This window comes from Chelonia mydas, chromosome 7 (assembly GCF_015237465.2).
Source record: "Chelonia mydas isolate rCheMyd1 chromosome 7, rCheMyd1.pri.v2, whole genome shotgun sequence".
Lineage (NCBI taxonomy): Eukaryota > Metazoa > Chordata > Testudines > Cheloniidae > Chelonia > Chelonia mydas.
In genome coordinates, this window is record NC_057853.1 from 104,194,999 (window position 1) to 104,217,135 (window position 22,137).

Consider the following 22,137-nt stretch of genomic DNA (forward strand, 5'->3'; position numbering starts at 1 on the left):
TGGGTCACACTGGAAAGTCACCCATCGCTTATGGGCTCCAACAGCCTCCAAGGCAGCGAGTGACCATCAGGAAAAGCCACGATGGTCCAAATATGCCTAACAGGTGCAATAGACACCAAATAAAATGGCCTAATCAGGCTTTCCCAACTAGTTTCTCTTATCCAAGCTTGCAGTACAGTAGTAAAAGAAGGATAAGAAAATATTGTTAGGATATAGATATTCAGGCCTGTCTGCAAAGGCCTGTACTTTAAGAATTTAGGTGTATTCTTATCACTTGGCTAGTTCTAGAGGTATAAAAGAGAGAATCAAAATCACTGTCTGCTCGTGTAAGGACCTTCTCTTATTGTGACAGTCTGAGGCCCTGTGCTTAGGCTAAAGCCTTTGGCTAAGCAGCAGAGGCAGCCATAAGCTAGGAAGCGACCGGTCACATCCTCACATTCCAAACTAGTCACATTGAAAGAAGGTGCTATTGGGCTCTTAGGAATACAGTCCTGTCCTGATAATGCCTATCACCTCCAGAGAAAGGGAAGTGCCTAGAAAATGTAAAAGGAAACAGCATCCTGTCTAGCAAGAACTCACTTATCAATACTGGGATGTGAAATCCTCACTTCTGTATTGTTTTGTCATTATAGTTCCCACTTTGCTATTGTTTGTCTGTATAATCTCTGTCTGGTTCTGTGATTGTTCCTGTCTGCTGTATAATTAATTTTGCTGGGTGTAAACTAATTAAGGTGGTGGGATATAATTGGTTACATAATCATGTTACAATATGTTAGGATTGGTTAGTTAAATTTCAGGAAAATGATTGGTTAAGGTATAGCTAAGCAGAACTCAAGTTTTACTATATAATCTGTAGTCAATGAGGAAGTGAGTGGGCGTGGGTGGGAGGGGGGAGATGGCAACAGGGAATGGGGGTAAGGAAATTGGAATCATGTTTTGCTAAAGGGGGAGATGGGAACAGGGAATGGGAGTGGGGAAACTGGAATCCTGTTTGGCTAAAGGGGGAAATGGGAACAGGGACACAGGTGTAAGGCTCTGTGGTGTCCAAGCTGGGAAGGAGGACACTAAGGAAGGAAACAGGAATCATGCTTGCTGGAAGTTCACCCCAATAAACATCGAATTGTTTGCACCTTTGGACTTCGGGTATTGTTGCTCTCTGTTCATGCGAGAAGGACCAGGGAAGTAAGTGGGTGAAGGAATAAGCCCCCTAACAAATATTACCAGGTGTCTTGGGTGCTTCAGTATTATCAGGAGGAGCTATGCAAGAAGATAACAAAAGGCAAAAATTAAGGATAGTTCATGAAGCTTCATGCATTATTTATTATTATGATTATAGCATAATCAATTAACATACAGAGTAAGCAATTAAATTAAAAAGGATTTTGAAAATATTAATAGAAAATGTTCTGATGAATAGAGCTGCTATTTACCATCAGTTTTCAAAGACTAATCTAATGAAAAAAAATCCCTGCTTGAAATTGAAAAGGGGAATTACTATTAGTTTAAATGGGAAGAAGATTAAGCTCTTTGTGTATATCTGCATGGACAGGTAATTGCATGCTCAAATACTTATTTTGCATCTGGAGAAGAGTTTCCGTGTTCCATTAACTGTTTGCACACAAGTGCTCATACTTTGTAGTTACAACCAAGATGCCTTTTTAAAACGTGTGGCCCACTGGGCAAGGAGACCCCAGCACATTATCTAAGTATTTGGTGGGTTGTATAATCTGAATGGTGCACTGAACTTGGAAATACATATTAGTTCAAAAAATGAGCAAACACTGCAGTGATATACCTCTTAGGGAAACCTAACCCAGAGTCTGAGACAAAGCCCGCTGAAGTACCGGAACATATTACACTGTTATTTTCTTGATTGCCACAGTTATGTCTATGCACGACCAAAGATTCATCTCCCTTGCATTGCACGTCATCCAGGAGGATACTTCCTGAGCCTTCACCATAATGGGCACTAACTGGGGCTGAAATAACCAGTCCACACCCAAGCTGCCTGCACACAATATCTGTGTCTTTTGTATCCCAGCCATCATCACAGATTGTTCTCCAGCTTTCATTGTAAGGGACTTCAATGCAACCTGAACACCCGCCCTCTTTGCTCACCAGTGTCAGCGACGTGGTTTGGAAAAGCAGGGAAATTAATTTTCAAAACTAGAGGAAACCATCACTGTGTTTCTGATTTAGGCTTCTATCTTGTCATTGATCCACACATAGTACATCCACCGAGGTCTCTGGCTCTCTTGGGGGCAGATACAGGATATATGAGACTTTTATTATGCAATACTAAAAGAAAACATGACCAGTACCATAGTATGGAATACATTGAAGTTTACAGATTTACAGTGAAATCCTGGCTCCATGGATGTCTGTGGCAAATCTTCCATTGACATCAGCAGGGTCAGAAACCCCTTGTTTCTAATATGTATCGTGTGGCACAGAAAATGGACAAAAGTTTGGGGGTAGAGTTTTTATTTTATTCCATCTGGCTCTAGGATGACATATGGCTCCAAATATGTAATGGTTTATTTTCTTCTCAGGTTGTTGTGATTAATATAATTTGGCCAAAACACATATCACCTTCTCCAAAACTGTACTCCAAGTTAAAGCTTAGCAGATTTCTGGGAATGTCAGACAAAAGCCTTTTTCCTTTAATATCTATTTTTGTCAGCTGGGACATTCAAACAGTAAGTCAGTGGAGCCAGCTTTGAGGACACTAGTAGTATTTAAAAGGAAATACATCGGAGCAAACAAATAACTACAATAAAATGAATTAATAAATACCTGTTGCTCCTGATGCCATGTAATGGTCAGAGACTGACAAAGATGAGAGAAAATGAAGGCACAGTTTAGTAATAGTCAAGGAATCTGTAAACTAGATACACTTTTCTTAGCTGAAGCAAGGAAGCACAGTGGGCTACAGTGCTAGTCCAAATAATGTCTTAGATTAATTAATTAATTACAATGGCTTAGGTGGTCTCATTATATTTATACAATATGATTATGGTTCCCTAATAACATTTGGGGTCATAGTTATTCCCTGGTGACGGTAAACTGATCACCAGTATGTGTGTCATGTTGCAAACTCCCCACAACACTGATCCACCAGGAGCCTGCTCAGGGGGACAGGACACCAACAGATCAACGGGGAGATGCACTAATTCTGAAGATATCCCCTCTCTGTGCCAATCACCCCTCCTCCCTCCACTCAAATGGGTATAAACTGAAAGGCCCTTGTTGGTGGCAGTGAATCTGGCACTCATTAGGCATAGCAGTTCACTGCTAAATTAAAAAAAGATAGGTACAGAAATTCAGTTTAAGATAAAATGATTAAATTTGATTGGGAAGGTACTATGGATACCATATACAGGGACATACACAGGTGTGTTCACACCATTATTTGTAGTGGGACTAGAAAATGAGCTGACCCCATAGTAATTTTCTGCTGAACAAACAGAAAAGAAAGCCAGATAAAAATATTTTATTTGCTTCTGCAGATATCTGCCATATCCATTGAATATAGGTGTATATGTATTCAAGTGGAAATGAAAATTCAGCAAATCCACTGTGAATTTAAGGGCTACCCTTCAAATAGGCATGTAAACATGGATCACACGTTGAAAAAAACATTCTGTAAGGCAAGAATGACAAAAGACTTACTAGTTGTACTCATCTGCTGTGTGGTAGGGAGTACAGATGGCAATTCAAAAAGAAGATGACAACATGAAAGTAGCATGTTTATTAAAGAGACATTGAAATGAACTTCATGAGTTACTGGAGAAAGGAAAGACATAATCTAGAACATCATCCCTGAAAGAGAGATAGAGGGAAAATATATAACAAACTACAAATTTAACTGAGACTCAGTTAGTGCTAACACCAAGGCTGTCCTAAAATAAGCAAGACATTTGAAAGGCAAAGTCTGGATATATCTATGTGAGTAAGGCATTCCAGAGTCTTCAGTGGTACTTTAACTTTTGCAGCACATCCGGAGTAGGGATTTGTACCAGTGCTGCTAAATGAATAGCTAAAAAGAAATCTCTCCAGTATAGATTAGGGTTGAGAGGAATTTGAAAAGGAGACAAAACCAGAATAATTTCCCACTGTCAGATTAGTAAGGAAACCAGAGTAGAGCACTATTGATTTACTATGGAGTGTAGGCAAGTTTACGTAAACCACTGGAGATAGGAATCAAGTACACACACTGTGAAATTAGAAGTCTGTCTTCAAATAGGCAAGGAAACAGAAATACTATTCTCTCACTTACTTGTGGTACTGGGCTCTTGTGTGATAGGTGGAGGAGTTAGTACTACAGAAAGAAAATGAAAGACAACATTAAATAGTTTATGCAACACACACACAAATGTTATCAGTTGCTGGACAAGATAAAGTACAATTATATGTGGGATGAGCTATTACAATGAAACAGCTCATTGCTGTTGTGGGGAAACCAGTGGGATGGGGAGCTGGAGGGAGGAAATTACCACCTTCCTCTTATACAGTTCAATTCACATTTTTCCATTAGGAGCAGAATTTGCCCATTCCTCCGTGCAGAAAAATTGAAGGCTTAGTTCCAAACCTTGCAGTTTGCATCCAGTCTTATGGAACCAGACATCACTGGAGCTCACAAATGTCTGTATGGATGTAGTGGGGCAGATCCCTACCTCCCATCTGGAAAGAATTATGTCTTCTGGGCACAATCACCCTCAATGCAACACACCTATAAGGCTTGTCAGGCCTCAAGATGGGTGGACCCTTAAAAAGGAGGATTCTTGCTCCGGCCAGCAGGACTACAAGTCAGAGCTCCCTGTCCCCTGGAAGAAGGGACTCCTGACTGAAAAACTGCTTGAGAGCCTTGGCCTCCCACGCCCCCTCAGAAAATAGAAGGACCTGGGAGTGAGACCGTTTGGTACAAAGCACAGCTTGCACTGGTGCAGCTCATCTAAACTAAGAATTTTCACTTGTAGTTGCTTACGGCAGTGACTTACCCCCTCCAGTATAGACAAGGGCTCAGAAGGATGGGAAAAGGAGCCAACTATGAAATAATTGTCTACTGTAAAAATAGTAAGGAAGTCAGAGAAGAGGAAAATGGCTTTACTTCTGCAGACTTCTCTTTCTATGGTAGATTTCTGTAAAGCAGTGGAGACAGGAATCAAGGACAGCCTGTGCAATAATAGGCCACTCTTTAAATTGGAATACAAACTTACGTGTAGTAATGGGCACTTGTGTTGTAGGGGAAGAAGCTGGTAAATAAATAAAGAAAAGAAAAGCCAAAATTCAATACTTTACAAAAGAGATGTTTGAATAAACTTTGAGTTACTGGCAAAATAAAGTAAAATTACATCTGACGTGCTATTGCAATAAGCTAGATCACTTGCTGCTGTGGGGAAACAATGTGATGAGGGCCTGGAAGGGGAAAAGTACCTCTTCATTTCTTGCCATTTAATTTCCCCTCACAGAAGAACCAAAGGTTCAGCTGCAAACCCTGCAGAACAAATAGGATTTTATGGAAGCAGAGATTAGTGGAGCTCGCAGGCCTCTGTATGGATTATTTGGTAACATGGTACCCAGGGCACATTGGAGTCATGTTGCCATGAGTTTTCTTGCCTGTTGTTATCCCTGGGATCCCCTATAACAATGAGTTTCCCACTTGGAAAGTTTGAATTTAATGCTCCTAAAATACAATTCATGTTAAAAAAATAATAGAAATCGAGTACCTGAGCAGATGACACTGGCGTCCTCACGGTGGGCACAGTTATGTGTGCCCCACGCCCGGTGTGAGCACTGCCACAGAGAGGATTCATTCCCTCTGCACTGCACGTCATCCAGGAGAATACTTCCGGAGCCTTCACCAAACTGGGCATTCATGGGGGCCTCAATGGCCTGGCCACACCCAAGCTGTCTGCACACAACCTCTGCATCATTTATGTCCCAGGCATCATCACAGACTGTTCCCCAGCTTCCACTGTAATGGACTTCAACACGACCGGAACACCCGTCCTGTCCATTTACCAGTCTCAGGGATGTATCTTGAAAAAGCACAGGAAACAATATTTTTAATGTTAACACAATTACCTTGTTTTCAATTTCATACATTCCAGGGGACCCTCCAGTGTCCAGATGGGACTGTGCGCCCTGCTACATTCCCTCAGGGTGGGTGCAGCATTTTCTCCTCTGTACGGCCAGCCCCTTCTGCTGTCCAATGTGTGTGGATGCAGAGCCATGGTCCTAACTTTCCCTGTGCCACCCCTTTGGGGTGTCATGTACCCACTAAGTGCATTAAGTCGGCAGAGTGCATCCTCACTACCATGGCTAGCATCAACTTACAGAGCGGTGCACTGTGGATAGCTATCCCACAGTTCCCACAGTCTCTGCTGCCCATTGGAATTCTGGGTTAAGCTCCCAATGCCTGATTGGGCAAAAACATTGTCACGGGTGTGTTTTGGGTACATGTCATCAGTCACCCCTCCTTCTGTGAAAGCAATGGCAGACAATCATTTCACGCCTTTTTTCCTGGGTTACCCATGCAGACGCCATACCACAGAAGCATGGAGCCTGCTCAGCTCACCATCACCGCTGCTGTTGTGGGCAAGTCTACTGTGGGGGCTGCTGTGATCCAAGTAGCCAATGCAATCATTGACGTTCTGTTATCAAGGGTAGTGACTCTGGGAAATGTGTGGGCCTTTTTAGATTTTAGATGAATCATATTCCTGTCCTTTGTTGCTGGTGAAGAGGTCTTGCAGCCGTACATTCCAGTCCGGTCGGCGCTGTAACATCCCATAGCACTTCTGTGGTTGACACATGTAGCAGCTCCAGGGCTTCTTGCTCTTTTGCCTTGGCCGAGGTACCTTGCCCTACCAGGACCTCCAAGCGTTCGACACAGAAGCACCTGCAGCAGCTGGCATTGCTATACAGCAGCAGCTCCTTGCCTTCGCAGCAGACAGTGCACTAGGACTGGTACCCGTCCTCGTCGTAAATGTAGAAAAGCTCCAGGAATCAATCTCTGCAAGTCTGACAAAGGCCCCCCTCAAACAGCGGGTGGAATGTGGCTGGGTTTTTTCTCCCGCACAATAAACAACTGTCTTCAAGGCTCCTCTTGTTGTTTGTGACTTTGGAAACCATTTGCTCTCTGCTTTGGTCCTCCTCCACCGGCTCCTTGCTGTTGTTGCAGAAGTTAGTTTTTAGCCGCTTGGCCGGGGGTTCTGGGAACGTCTTCCCTGCCCGGCTCCTAGCAACCTCCAGGGCATGGTGTACGGCTCGTCAATAGGAGACCAGCTTATTAAACGTGGAGTGGTTGAAATGCTGCCTAAAAGCCATCAGACCCACCAGCTTGTCTGCTGAAACCTCGGAGAACTTCCCATCCCTAAACCATTGCACCCAGCTCATTCCGGAGATTGCCTGACATTTGGACATGACTCTGTAGGAGACAATGATTGCAGGCCACCAGGAGAAGCCCTTGATCTTCCCCCACATGAGCTTTCCCATCCTGGTATTCCACCACTTCCCCTGCAACTCTCCTTTCCTGCCCACCAGCGACGAGCTCGGGGGATCCGTTCTGGTCCTCCTGGGTGCTGCTGGAAGACATGGTACTGCTGCTCTGGGAGGACTCCTTGGAATCCTCCTCAGTGAGGTTGATCAGGGGCGCCTGGACAGACATGGCCATCCTCCTCTTAGCGCACCGAATGGGAGCCAGAGACTCCAGGTAATTCTCTTCTTTAAGTTTCGTCTCATGAAGAGTCAGTCCTGCCTGGAATATCATGAGAGCTAGAGGCTTCTGCCTCGGGCTGCTCTCCCAGCCGGCAGCACCATGCGGTTGCACCTACCCCAGCCTACCCCTTGCTCCCATGGCTCATGAAGCCTGGACAGTAGTAAGGAGCAGTTCAACTACAGGCTGAGCAAGTGCAGAATGGTTTCAGAGTAACAGCTGTGTTAGTCTGTATTCGCAAAAAGAAAAGGAGTACTTGTGGCACCTTAGAGACTAACCAATTTATTTGAGCATAAGCTTTCATGAGCTACAGCTCACTTCATCAGATGCAATGGTAGAATGTGCCTTTGGATATTTAAACGCTCGCTGGTGCAGTTTGCTGACTAGGTCAGACCTCAGCGCAATCAACATTCCCATTGTTATTGCTGCTTGCTGTGTGCTCCATAATATCTGTGAGAGTAAGGGGGAAGATGTTAATGGTAGGGTGGGAGGTTGAGGCAAATCTCCTGGCATCCAATTTTGACCAACCAGACACCAGGGCGATCAGAAGAGCACAGCAAGGCACGCTGCGCATCAGAGAGGCTTTGAAAACCAGTTTCATGACTGGCCAGGCTTCAGTGTGACAGTTGTGTGTATTTCTCCTTGATGCAAACCCGCCCCCTTTGCTGATTTTAATTCCCTGTAAACCAACCACCCTCCCCCCTTAAAAATAAAGTAACTATTGTTTAGAAACCATGCATTCTTTCTTTATTAATTAAAAAAAAAAAGAGATAACGGACAAGGTAGCCCTGGTGGGGTGGGGGAGGAGGGAAGGACAAGGCCACATTGCTTATTGTAGCCACACTACAAATCAAACTGTTTGAATGACAGCCTTCTGTTGCTTGGGCCATCCTCTGGCGTGGAGTGCCTGGGTGCTTGGAGCCTCCCTCTGCCCCGCGTTCTTGGACATCTGGGTGAGGAGGCTATGGAGCATGGGGAGGAGGGTAGGCGGTTATACAGTGGATGCAGCTGGGGTCTGTGCTCTTGTTGGCTTTCCTGCAGCTCCAACAGATGCTTCATAATGTCCGTTTGCTCCCCCAACAGACTCTTCATCATGTTCGTTTGCTCCCCCATTAGCCTCAGCATCGCGTCCTGCCTCCACTCTTCGCGCTCACTTAATTCTTTCCTGGCCTCTGCCACTGGATGCCTCCATGCATTAAGCTGTGCCCTATCAGTGCGGGAGGACTGCATGAGCTCAGAAAACATGTCATCGTGAGTGCGTTTTTTTCGCCTTCTAATCTGCGATAACCTCAGGAACTGAGATGATAGGGGGAGCGTAGAAACATTCTACGCTCTATGATTCTGTGGGGACTGCATGTTCACCTGTGCTGCTGAGTGCTGCTGAGTTCGCCATGCTGACCAAAGAGGAAATGAAATTCAAAAGCTCCCGGGGCTTTTCCTGTGTAGCTGGCTAGTGCATCAGAGTTCAAAGTGCTGTCCAGAGCGGTCACAATGGTGCACTCTGAGATAGCTCCCAGAGGCCAATATCATCGATTTGTGTCTACACTACCCCAAATTCAACCCAGTAAGGTCGATTTTAGCGCTGCTCTCCTCGTCGGGGAGGAGTACAGAAGTCAATTTTAAGAGCCCTTTAGGTCGACAGAACGGGGTTGGTTGTGTGGACGCAGTCATTTTTAAATCAACCTAATGCGGCTAACTTCGACCAAACCCCGTAGTGTAGATCAGGGCTGAGACACAGTCAGTGCTAACACCAAGGCTATCCTAAGGTATGTCAGACATTTGAAAAGCAAAGTCTGGATATATCTATGTGAGTGTAAGCAGTGTCAGGATGAGCTCCACCCTGACATCTGGTGGTGAGGTGTGGCAAGTTGTGGAAAAGAACTTCAGGGGCCGATCTCATTTGCATAGGCACACCCACCCTGCCTAGAATGAGGCCATAGTTGCACAAATGGTCACTTTGGCTGCTGTGGGATCCCCAGTGTCTCTGTTATTGGGGCAGGAAGAATAAATTGTTATTACCCTGATTATGGGAACTGTGCTTGGAACTGTACTTGGCCTTTTGTTATGATGGAGGGACTCACCATCAACTAAGTAGCACTCGCTAGGCAAGGGTCATGGGTTCCAAAACTGTGAATTGAGAGAGGCTGAGGATAAGTATTAATACTTGGTGGTATGGGTCCCTTGGTGAGGGCCTTACATGCTAACTGCACTTTCTCCTCTCTCCACTGTGGAATATCAGAGCTAATTTTGATTCCATTAGGAGTCTAGTTACAGGCTGCTGAGCTCACTTTGGGCTAATGGTGTACCAGCACTGAGGCTCTCCTACTACAAGCTGAATTCACCTAAGAGCTGAAATCACTGAGCGTTGTGTTAAGTAGTGGGGGAGCCTGAAGATATATTGTGGAGCAGTTTGCGGGACGGCTGGAGTGCCTTGTGAACAGGCTGGTGGAGCAGTTCATAGGACAGCGGGAGCTACTTGTGGGACGCGGAGCAGAGCAGTTCGTGGGACGGGGGGAGTTGCTTGTGGGCCGCGGAGCCGAGCGAAGCAGTTTGTGGGGCGGCTGGCGGAGCGGAGCGAAGGCCTATGGAGCTGTGGGGTGGTCAGCTTCAGATCATGTAAGGTGCCCCTTACCTCTCTCCCCCCCACCCCCATCTCCACCCAGGTTGGGAGGTAAAGCTCTGCAGATAAACTTTTGAACTCTGGGGCTGCCCTGACCAGGGACAGACACTTTTGGGTCATTGGACTTTTGGGACTTTGGGTGATTTGGGGTTGCTGGACTCAAGAACCAAAGGGAAAGTGCATGCCTCAATTTGCTTGGGGTGGGTCTTTTGCTCATGGGTTGTGTTATGAATCCTGTTGGTGGTGTTTCCCCAACATAATGCCACATTGTTTCTCTCTGTTATTGAAAGGCTTTTTGCTACACTCAGACTATGTGCTTGCGAGAGGGGAAATATTGCCTCTTGGAGGCGCCCAGCGGGGGTGGTATATATTTGTCCCAGGTCACTGGGTGGGGGCTTGAGCCGGTTTGCATTGTGTTATTGGAATGGATCCCCTAGATATTGAATCCGGCCCTTGTTGCTGCCAACTCTGACGGGCAGAAGGGTTACATGAGTAAGGCATTCCAGAGTCTTCAGTGGTTCTTGAACTCGTGCAGCACATCCAGAGTAGGGATTTGTACCAGTGCTGCTAAATGAATAGCTACAAAACCTCTCCAGTGTAGATTAGGGTTTAGAGGAATTTGAAAAGAAGACAATACCAGAATAATTTCCCACTGTCAGATTAGTAAGGAAACCAGAGCAGAGCACTATGGGTTTTCTATGAAGCAAGAAAGCATGTTTATGTAAACCACTGGAGATAGGAATCAAGTAAACACACTGTTTTCACACCATTATTTGCACTGGGACTAGAAAATGAGTTAGAAAAAAGGGAGCTGACCCCAGAGTAATTTTCTACTGAAAAAAACAGAAAAGAAAGCTTGATTAAAATATTTTATTTGCTTCTGCAGATATCTGCTGTATCCATTAAATACATTTGTGTATGTATACAAGCGGAAATGAAAATTCAGGAAATCCACTGTGAATTGAAGGGCTACCCTTCAAACAGGCATGTAAACATGGATCACACATTGAAAAAAACATTCTGTAAGGCAAGAATGACAAAAGACTTACTAGTTGTACTGGTCTGCTGTGTGGTAGGGAGTACAGTTAGCAATACAAAAAGAAGACGACAAAATTAAAGTAGCATGTTTATTAAAGAGACATTGAAATGAACTTCATGAGTTACTGGAGAAAGGAAAGACATAATCTAGAACATCATCCCTGAAAGAGAGAGAGACAGAGAAAATACGTACCAAACTACAAATTTAACTGAGACTCAGTTAGGACAGCCTTGGTGTTAGCACTAAGATAAGCAAGACATTCGAAAGGCAAAATCTGGATATATCTATGTGAGAAAGGCACCTCAAAGTCTTCAGTGGTACTTGAACTTTTGCAGCACATCCAGAGTTGGGATTTGTACCAGGGCTGCTGAATGAATAGCTAAAAAAAAAAATCTCTCCAGTGTAGTTTAGGATTTAGAGGAATTTGAAAAGGAGACAACACCAGAATAATTTCCCACTGTCAGATTAGTAAGGAAACCAGAGTAGAGCACTATGGATTTAGTATGGAATGTAGGCATGTTTATGTAAACCACTGGAGACAGGAATCAAGTAAACACACTTTGAATTTACAGGTCTGTCTTCAAATAGGCAAGGAAACAGAAATACTATTCTCTCACTCACTTGTGGTACTGGGCTCTTGTGTGATAGGTGGAGGAGTTAATACTACAGAAAGAAAATGAAAGACAACATTAAATAGTTTATGCAACACACACACAAATGTTATGAGTTGCTGGAAAAAAATAAAGTACAATTATATTTGGGATGAGCTATTACAATGAGACAGCTCATTGCTGCTGTGGGGAAACCAAAGGGATGGGGAGCTGGAGGCAGGAAATTACCACCTGTATCCCCGTCCTCTTATGCAGTTCAATTCACATTTTTCCATTAGTAGCAGGATTTGCCCATTCCTCCGTGCAGAAAAAATTGAAGGTTTAGTTCCAAACCTTGCAGTTTGCATCCGGTCTTTTGGAACCAGACATCACTGGAGCTCACAAATGTCTGTATGGATGTATGGGGCAGATCCCTACCTCCCATCGTGAAAGAATTAAAGAACTCTTCTGGGCACAATCACCCTCAGTGCAACACACCTGTAAGCCTTGTGAGGCCTCGAGATGGGTAGACCCTTAAAAAGGAGGATTCTTGCTCAGGCCAGCAGGATTGCAAATCAGAGCTCCCTGTCCCTTGGAAGAAGGGGTTCCTGACTGGAAAACTCCTTGAGAGCTTTGGCCACCCAGGCCCTCTCAGAAAAGAGAAGAACCTGTCTTCTTTGGCTTCCTGAGGGCCTAGGACTTTGTTTTTGTGGTCTTCAGAAGCCTATTGATTTTTTGTATGGATTACTTTAATGCCCCCTCAAAAGGGGGCCCTGATCCACAGAGATGGAGGGCTGCACCCCAGACTCTGAGACAGGAGCAGCACCCACCTTCTCCCGAGAGGGTCACTAGAGAGATATAGCCTACTACAGTGGACTAATTGAAGCATTGGCTATGTGGCACCATGGATACATTGTATTTATGCTGCCATTCACTTCCTTGATTGTAGGTGGATATTGTGATATTATTAAGACTGCAAGGTTGATTATTTCTGATTTAATTATTAAATTATTTTCTACTAAAATATACTAACACAGTCCTTCAACATTACTACTAACCCACACACAGCTATTGAAAGTGATGGGAATGTGCAACTGATTTGATAAACACAAGCAGTGTTCTGCCAATTCATCAGTTATCCGCATTAGTACATGCTCACTCAAAACCCGCCTCTGAAACCCTTACTCATGTTGAGCAGCACTCACTTAGGTGAGTAGACTTGAGTGGGATTCTCTCAGGATGGAGTATTTGTATGAGGAAGACATCTACTTGTCTTCAGTGGCACCACGAAAGGATGAATCCTTTTCAGCATGGTTAAGGGCTAGAGAAGCAGCCCCTCACTGTCAAATGTGAGTGGAAAGATTCTGATAATTGTACTGAATGCAACTAATAAATAGCCGTTGTTTTGGATGCGGTGTGCTCTTCAGGAACTGGCCAGGTACATGAAAGAAAATAAAAGCCCCGCGTTAGTATTTGTCACAATATTGTGCAAACCGGATAAAGGTTTTCACATCTGAAGAAAGGCAGCACATGAGGTTGGAGTGCTAGCCAGTCAGAACTTTGCGTCCACATCCAAATGATTACAATCCATTACATTATTATTAATTAATCAATCATAATAGCTTGGGAAATCTTATTATTTGACATTTTGTACAACATGAATTATGCTCTTTTCACTCTCTGGGATCGTGGTCAATCTGTCTGGAATGTGGGGAAAAAAATACAAACCTCTGTGTGCGAGGAACCCGGAGCCAGCTAATGTAGCCTCAAATTTAGGAAGTGGCAGCTGAAGTGACAGCCCAATGAGGACTGAACCAGGCTAACTGTGTTATGTGCTGATTTACCCTCTGTGGCGGTCTCCCCTCCATGTGCCCAGAAAGGTGCATACAGATGCTACTGTGCCCATAGGAGTGTATCTGGTCCAGCAGTTCAGTCTAGCTCAGACTGATTTCAGTCTGGCAGGGAAGGAACAGGAAAGCTGTTTATTAACTCACAATTTGCTTGTTAGGAGTTAATAAAACACAACCCTAGCCTGTATCTGATGGGTTCCATGCAAGGTCTGTGCTTTGTGTCTCTGCCCTGTCCTCACTGGTGCTGCCTCAGCCATTACCTAACATGACAATTCCTGGCGACATGCACATGCGTGTTCACATTATGGTGGGAATAGGACACTTGAAAATGATTTAGGCCTACTTTCAAACCTGGGGTGAGACCGTTTGGTATACAGCACATGTTGCATTGGTGCAGCTCATCTAAACTAGGAATTTTCGCCAGCAGTTGCTTACGTAGTGGCACATCAGTGCAAACCCCACTCTTGTGTAGACAAGGGCTTCGGAGGACTGAAAAAGGAGCCACCTATGGAATCATTCTCTACTGTCAAAATAGTATGGAAGCCAGAGAAGAAGAAAATGGCTTTACTTCTGCAGATATCTGCTCTTTCCATTGGAATGCAGGTATGTTTCTATAAAGCAGTGGAGACAGGAATCCAGTACGTGCCCTGTGAAATCACAGGCCACTCTTTAAATTGGAATACAAACTTACATGTAGTAATGGGCATCTGTGTGGTAGGCGAAGAAGCTGGTAAATAAATAAAGAAAATAAAAGCCAAAATTCAATACTTACAAAACAGATGTTTGAATAAACTTTCAGTTACTGGCGAAAATAAAGTGAAATTACATCCGACATGTGCTCTTGCAGTAAGCTAGATCACTTGCTGCTGTGGGGAAAACAATGTGATGAGAGCCTGGAAGGGGGAAAGTGCCTCTTCATTTTTTGCCATTTAATTTCCCCTTGCAGAAGAACCAATGGTTCAACTCCAAACCCTTCAGAGCACACAGGATTTTAGGGAAGCAGAGATTACTGGAGCTCACAGGCCTCTGTATGGACTATTGGGCAACATGGTACCCAGGGCACATTGCAGTCACGTTGCCATGTGCTTCCTTCCCTGTAGTTGCCCCTGGAATCGCCTATAAGCATGAGTATCCCACCTGGAGGATTGAATGTAATTCAGCTAAAATACAATTCATATGAAAATAATAGAAATCTGAGTACCTGAGCAGATGACACTGGCATCCTCATGGTGGCTGCAGTTATGTGTGCCCCACCCTCAATGCAAGCACTGCAACAGAGAGGATTCATTCCCTCTGCACTGCACGTCATCCAGGAGAACACTTCCGGAGCCTCGACCAAACTGGGCATTCCTGGGGGCCTCAATGGCCTGCCCATATCCAAGCTGTCTGCACACAATCTCTGCATCATTTATGTCCCAGGCATCATCACAGACTGTTCCCAGCTTCCATTGTAACGGACTTCAACATGACCGGAACACCCGTTCTGTCCATTCACCAGTCTCAGTGATAAGGAAATACCCCATGTGGCTGAGGTTGTGTAATCTGAAAAGGGTGACAAGAGACATAAAAGAAAATAAGGTTCTGTAGTAGCCACTAGAATCTGTTAGCTGGGTCAAGGTTTTATTTTTTATCATCAGAGAAAGGAAATTGATGGCCAGATTTTGTATTATGAACAGATTCTGCTGAGTGTAGTTGAAAGAAGAGTCACTAGTAAGTCAGTAATGGTTCCTGGATTCTTTCCCTGGCCCCAAAGCCACTGGGCTGGGCCTGCCCTGTCAGTGATCCTCAAGGTACTAGCCCCTAGTTGGGGATTACTGGAGTGCAATGCACTCTGACTACATTCCTTCCTCTTCCCACCAGACACACTATCAGCACTCGGTTCTCTGGGGAGAGTGGCAAATAGGAGTTATCTCTAAGTACTTGATACCTGTTGGTGTCTTCCCTTGACCACAAAAATACCCAGACGGTTTGTGAGCAATCAGACACGTTCTCCTGTACATATCTGGTGATCTGCATTTACTCTAAGACTTTGAATTATTAATCACAGCTGAAAATAATCAGTCTCTTTGATATTTATATAGTGCTATAGATGTGCACAGCACTTTATAAACAAGTTAAAAAAGATAAGTGAGGAATTTCCTCTGGACTCAAAAGAATTATTTAAAACACCATTTGACTGCTGTGAAACTAATGATACAAAACAAAAGATTGTATATTTGGTGTTGTGGGTGTCTTATAATAAATTAAGACTATTTGCTCTTTTCCTGTTTGTTCTGCATTTAACTAATATAACAATTCCGAGTGATTTAGATACTCCAGTACAGATCATCTATGGTGAAAGGATACCAGAAAATAAGATGGAAGAATTTGAAATGGAGCCAACTATAGGATAATATCCTACTGAAAATATCTAAAAGATGGCTGGACTGGGACAGAGTTTGTACTAATGTCTGCAGATTTCTGATCTTTTGGGTTATATGTATGTAAAGAACTGGAGACAAGGGGAGACATTTTCAAAAGCACCTAAGTGACTGAGGAGCTTAAGTTCCATTTGCAAAAGGGACTTAGGCACCTAGGAATCCATGGGTACATCTACAGGGCAAGCAGGATCCTGGGGCAGTGAGTTGGCCTTGTCTACACTACAGGGGAAATTCGATCTAAGCTACACAATTTGAGTTACGTGAATAGCGTAACTCAAATCGACGTAGCTTAGATCTGCTTACCACGGGTCCACACTACATGATGTCAACGGGAGACACTCTCCTGTCAACTGCCCCAACTCTTCGCGATCTGGTGGGGTACAGGAGTTGACAGGAGAGCAATCTGCGGTCGATTTAGCGGGTCTTCACTAGACCCGCTAAATCGATCGCCCATGCATCAATCGTCACTCATGGATCCCCCGGTAAGCGTAGACAAGCCCTCAGAGCCCAGTGTATAGACTCAGGCTTGTGGGGCTCGCGCCAGAACACTAAAAATACCTGTGCAGACATTCGGGCTCAAGCTGGAGCTTGAACTGTGAAGCCGAGGGTATTGAAAATTGGAATTATTCTTCCAAGTCACTTAGATACTTTTGAAACTTTTACCCCAGTCTATGAAGTTCATTATGAAATTATAGGATACTCTTTAAACTAACATTTAAAATGGATCAGGTGTAAAAGTTTAGCAACGCAAAGCTTCAAGTTGTAATGGACTTCTCTGTGGTAAATGGAGGAGCTGGTAACACAAAAAGAGAACAGAAAAAAATGAATAGGTGATGGGAGAAGGGCAGGAGCCAGGGGGAAGATAAGAGTGGGCAGGGAGCCAGGCACGATAGACGCAGGAAAAGGGACGTGGACAGTAGTCGAGGGGATAAATATTGAAGGAACAGGGAGAGACTGGGGCAGGGAAAGGGGCAGAAGGGTCTGAAAGCACTACAGCAAGTTCCCCTCTAGAATTTGGAATGGAACCCATTATTCCTGAGCATTCTCAGCATTCTTCTGTTGTCTAGCAAATAGCTGTGAAACACGCTGACAAAGTGTGTGTCCTCATTTCCTCTAGTGGCAGTTCCACACAGAAGATTAAAGCTACCACTTACTGCACTAGAGAAGTGATTAAAAGAAAAGTAAAAATTATCCATCTACATGGAAAGAATCATTTCTAAAATTTTGCATTTTTGGTTATGGCTGAGCTACTTTAGGAAGCATGAATGAATGGCATGTGGTCCTCCCTTTTTATTTAACAGTATAACGTATTACAGCATTTTTTAACATTATGTTCACGCTCTGATTGTTCCCTACCTTCATTAGGTGTAGTCAGTGATTCTGGGGTAGATATTGCTCCAGTGTTCTCTGGCATGAAAGTGGATGAAAAGGAGTGATCTCTTTCCAGTGTTGTGTAATCCACAGCTACTGTCAGAAAGATGAGGAAAGAAATTAAGAGAAAGAACTAGTCATGGCTCTGAGAACTGGGGGTATTGGTTAAAAGATTTAAATTTAATGTTTTGTGGAAAAATGAGTTAACGCAGTAGCCTTCTGCTTGTGCAGATGTGGGTCAAAATTGTATTGTAAAGTTAATAATGAAGTCCTATAGAATTGAAATTAGGGAGCTTTTGTCATTGACATTGTTGGTTCAGGACTGGGTTCTTAAGGAGCAAAAGTGGAAGTGAGTTAAAAGAAAGCAATTAAAGCAAGTAAAAATTCTGCATGGAAGGAAGCACGGACAATCATACCTCCACCAGCAGAGAAACCCATGTAGGCAATACACAGCATGGCTAGCCATGTCAATATTCAACTTTGCCTAAGCATTTGTGATAGTGAGAGCAACAATAGTCAATTTTCTGTAAGTTTCAGAGACAAATGGTGTCTGGCTCAAAAGTGGATGAAGAGGAACTATCTGTTTCTGGTGTCGTGTAATCTGCAGCGGCTGTCAGAAAGTTGAGGAAAAGAGACAAGATGCCCATTTCCACATCCAGCGGAAAACTTCCCTTTCTGAATTGTGATGTCATAATGCCAAATTATTTCCTTTCTTCTACATATTAAAGTAGTCATGCCCGAGATCTCTATGTGGCACATATGTACTTACCAAATGCCTGAAACAATTCGATAATCTGGTTTGTAGGGATATATTAATAAACTCTTCGAAGTATAATTGTTGCATGTAATTTTTGTGGGCAGTAATGTCCTAATTCTATGTCTTTTATTTTCATGCAAATATTATTACTAATATCATTTCTTAAATTTTATATTTTTGGTCATGGCTGAGCCTGTTTAGAAAGCATGACTGAATGGCATCTGGTCCTACTTATTTATTTAACTGTATAACTTATTCCAGCATTTTTCTTACATTATGTTCACACTCTGATTGTCCCTTACCTTCATTAGCTGTAGTCAGTGATTCTGGGGTAGATATTGCCCCAGTGCTGTCTGGTGCGGAGGTGTATGAAAAGGAGTTAACTGTTTCCAGTGTTGTGTAATCCACAGCAGCTGTCAGAAAGATGAGCAAAGAAATTAATAGATAGAACTAGCATCTAGTAATAGCACCTAGAATTGGGGTGTTGTTTAAAAGATTTAGATTTCATGTTTTGTGGGGAAAAAAACCTTTTGCTTGTGGAGATGTGGGTCAAAGTTATATTTCAGTGTTAATTACAAATTATTATTTGATTTGCAATTGGGGGTCTTTTGTCATTGACAGCATTAGTTCAGGACTGGATTTTTAAGGGGCAAACCTAGAAGTTAATATTGTAAGTTTATGCTCATCTTCTTTACCACCTAACATTTCAAAACACTGCAAAACACTGCAAACATTTTATTCTCTTTTCAAAAGGGCCCTGTAACTTAAACAACAGGAAGTGATGTGGCTCCATTAGAAAATGTAAAAACATAAACAATAACTATCTGCATTTTATTTGGCTGACTCTCTTACTGCTAGAGATATTGGGAAAACTCCCATTTATGTTTAATATTTCTGTCCTGCTCATGCATTGTCCCCTTGGTGGATGACTGTCTCATGTTTAATTTACCAAAAAATAAAAAAATAAAAAAAAATGCACCTTATACCGAGGTTAGAATGTTGTTTCTCACATTATATCTATAGATCTTTTGAAGATCAGTTGTGTATCTTCCTTTGTTTAGTCCTCTGGTAATATCACTTGATTTAGTGAATTCAAAGAGGAACATTCAAAATTTAGGTAGGGAGTGATAGAAAAGAGATAGAATGAGAAGACACTTGGCTCCATTTCTGGAGGACTGGTGACACAGTAGTCATTTGGGAAGTGGCAGAAACCCAAAAGACTGCAGAAGTTACGAAAGAAGGCTGCAAAAAAAAAAAAAAAATCTAGCAGAAAGACATTTCTAGATATTTTAAAATACATACCAGAAATTATTTAAATGTTTTACCAGATTGTCCTGGGGTTCTGTAGCCAGTATGTATTAATGCGGAACAATAAAAAAAAAATGAATTCTCAGTACTATAAACAGTCACTAATTAAAAAGCAATTAAAGAAAAGTAAAAATTATACTTGGAGAGAATAATTTCTAAAGTTTTGCATTTTTGGTCACAGCTGAGCTACTTTAGAAAGCTTGACTGAATGGCATCTGGTCCTGCCTATTTATTTAACAGTATAACTTATTCTAGCATTTTTCTTAGATTATGTTCACACTCCAATTTCCCTTACCTTCATTAGCTGTAGTCAGTGGTTGTGGGGTAGATATTGCCCCAGTGCTCTCTGGCGCGAAAGTGGATGAAGAGGAGCTATCTGTTTCTGGTGTCGTGTAATCTGCAGCGGCTGTCAGAAAGTTGAGGAAAAGAATGAATAGACTGGGGTGTTGGTTAAAAGATTTAGATTTCATGTTTCTATTCTGAGTAGAGTTTACTCTGTTTTTGTTTTCCCCCAAGGCTTCACTCTTCACTAAGTTATATTCATTCCACTACCAGTTCTCCACCTCCAACTAAGAACCCCTTGTAACAGGGTGGTGCTCTTGCGCTGTGGACCGGCACACTTAACATGTGTTTGTCCTAAAATAGTAGGAGGTGCTGAGTGAGCCCTGCTATCTCACTGTTGCATGTGTAGCTGGTTAAACTCCATCTTGGATATGAGGGTGGGAGGACTAGAATGAGAGGGAGTGTCTCATGTTCAAAATGAAATGTAATGAAATATTTCAGTGAATAACTTCTGAAAATAAATGTTGATCACTAGGTTTTTCAGAAATAGTTTTGTTGTGAGGATTCAAAATTCATTAGTTTTGATACATCGGACCCAAGGAATCTTTCTTCTTTCATTGATTTGAATTATAGTATTCTAGAGTATGTAGGTTTAGAGACTTCTTTTACTTCCTTGTTCTTCTCACTAAAGGAGGACAAACTAAGCTTGCATCTGAAAACATCTGAAGCCCGTAGCTCGATAAAAATATGGAACTACTTTATGTGCGGTCTAATTTGTGTACTCACTTCTGTACCAGGAAAAATGACCACACTTACACATCACATCCAGCCAGAAGTCCACGAGGAGGACAACTGTAATCAAAACAACACAGTATGCACATACAATTTTGGTAACAGGATGCCAAATTAGGTGCAAAATTACCTGCACACTTTTAAAAAAGGCCCTGGATGATTTGAAATACCAGGAAAATGTAGGCGAGTGACTCCTTTTTCCTGGAGAATTGATGCCTGAAGTGATTTGCAAGCTGGTATGAATAGACTCCTCAAAATATAACTGTTGCATGCAATTTGTGTGGGCAGTAATGTTCTATTTCACTAATCTTATAAATAATATTATTTCTTAAATTTTGCATTATTGGTCATGGTTGAGCCTCTTTAAAAGCATGACTTCATTGATTGTAGGTGGATATTGTGATTGCAAGGCTAATTTTTTTTTATTTAATTGAATTATTTTCTACTAAACTATACTAACACAGAGCTTCAACATTACTACTAACCCACACACAGATATTGAAAGCAATGGGGATTTGCCACTGATTTGATAAACACAAGCAGTGTTATGCCAATTTAACAGTTGTCTGCCTCTGAAACCCTTACTCATGTTGAGCAGCACTCACTTAGGTGAGTAGACTAAAGTCGATTCTCTCAAGCTGGAGTATTTGTATGAGGAAGGGATTGTCTTTAATGGGACCAATGAAGGACAAATCCTTTTCAGCTTGGTTAAGGGCTGAAGAAGCAGCCCCTCACTGTCAAATGAGAGTTGAAAGATTCTGATAATTATACTGAACCCAACAAAGAAATACCTGTTGATGCAGGAACTGGCCAGATACATGAAAGAAAATAAAAGCTCCACTTTAGTAGCTGTCACACTGTTGTGCAAACTGGGTAAAGGTTTTTCACATCTGAAGAAAGGCATCACATTAGGTTGGAGTGCTAGTGTAAGACCAAGAGACCCTCGTTGTCGGCGGGTGGGATCGAACCTGGGACCTCTAGAGCTAAGTGCATGAGCTAAAAGCCACATGGAACTTAGCTAAGGCTGTAGAACAGACTCATAAATCTCCCCTCTAGTGGTCTCAGTGCCACTAGAGGGGACAGAGAACCACACCCAGGTGGTGTGTGGGTTACATACTTTCCCTAGCTGAGGAAGTGCGTCCTGAGCTTCGGAGTCTTTCCAGATGAAATCCTGGACGAGCCCCTACTTGCAACACCGACAGACCCCAGTCATCGGTGGGCGGGATTGAACCTGGGACCTCTAGAGCATGAACCTCCACTGCATGAGCTAAAAGCCACACAGCCCTTAGCTAAGGCTGTAGAGCAAACTCAATCATCTCCAAGTGGTCTTGGTGCTACTAGAGAGAACAGAGAACCACACCAAGGAGGTCTGTGGGTTACACTAGCTTATC

At 43.0% G+C, this 22,137-nt stretch overlaps 1 pseudogene; it reads right to left on the reverse strand.

Annotated features, from left to right (window-relative positions):
- Positions 1 to 6,618: 6,618 nt before the first annotated feature.
- LOC122466674 lies at positions 6,619 to 20,142 on the reverse strand (annotated as a pseudogene).
- Between the last annotated feature and the right edge of the window lie 1,995 nt (positions 20,143 to 22,137).